A 1011-nucleotide genomic window follows, 5' to 3' on the forward strand; every position below is an offset into this window, starting at 1 on the left:
TTAGAACTCCGGCCCCTTCTGGCCCTCATCCCACGGCCAGCTCCCGCCCACCCTGTGCTCCCTCCGCCCGACCCTGTTCTTTCCTGCATTCTTCCCCCTCCTGTTCTGGCCTCCACTTACGGGCTCCTGGGGAACCTGAGCGCACTTTATAAATGGCCCCAGGCCCCTGCATTTTACAGACCGACTAGGCATTATCAGGGAGAAGGGAGAGGCACACGAGGGCCTGGCACTGCAGCAGGACGGCTGCAGGTCAGACTCTAGGAAGGACCGTCCTGCCTCCTCCCCCTCAGGGCTGGACACAGCAGAGCAGGCCCCAGGTGTTCTGTCTTCCAGAGCCGCTCCCCCGCCCCCTCCTTGGCTCACAGCTGTCAGTTTCCATTTCTTCTCCTAATGCAGTCTGCTCCCTGGAGGCTGGTGGGGTGGGGGAGAGGGTTATAGATTTTAATTTTCTCAAGCACTGAGAGAAGGAATGGAATTAGTGCCGCCTATAACCCAAGTCCTCTAATGGGGTGGGAGGGAAGGAGGGGAGGGGAGAGGCTCCAGGCCCCTTCAACCCGCTCTCTGCCACCGCCTCTTCTTCCTTAGATCCCTTAGCAGCTCTAGCAGTCCTTCCTGGAGTCTAACTCTGATCTTCCCTGCTGCAGTTCCTTTTCCGAGGAGTTAGGGCCCCACAGAGTGACACCCACAGTGATAGCACCTTCAAACGCCAGCAGCCATTTTTCAAGGCCTAAACCCGCAATCCTGCCCTGATTTCCTTTTGCCTCTGGAGCCGAGAGGTGGGGGGGCTCTGCCTTCCTCCCTCCAGCCCTCAACCCTGGGCTGATGGTGTTGGCACATGCCCGGGCCTCTCCCCTTCCTCGGCCCACCTGGCAAGTCTTCTGGGCATAGGATTCTGGCCCTTCGGGGAGCAATCCTCCCCCAGCCCCACCTTCCCAGAGCCTGTGTAGCCTGAATCCTTCCCACAGCTGTGCCAGAGTGGAAGGGAATCTTAGGGTTCGCTGCATCCTTTTT

General features: G+C 59.2%; 1 protein-coding gene across 1 annotated transcript in view; it reads left to right on the forward strand.

Annotated features, from left to right (window-relative positions):
* The window catches only part of NTRK1 (neurotrophic tyrosine kinase, receptor, type 1), a 53854-nt gene that overhangs the window by 31958 nt on the left and 20885 nt on the right, over positions 1-1011 (forward strand). The window lies entirely within an intron of this gene.

The sequence above is a fragment of the Myotis davidii genome, unplaced genomic scaffold (assembly GCF_000327345.1).
Source record: "Myotis davidii unplaced genomic scaffold, ASM32734v1 scaffold208, whole genome shotgun sequence".
NCBI lineage: Eukaryota > Metazoa > Chordata > Mammalia > Chiroptera > Vespertilionidae > Myotis > Myotis davidii.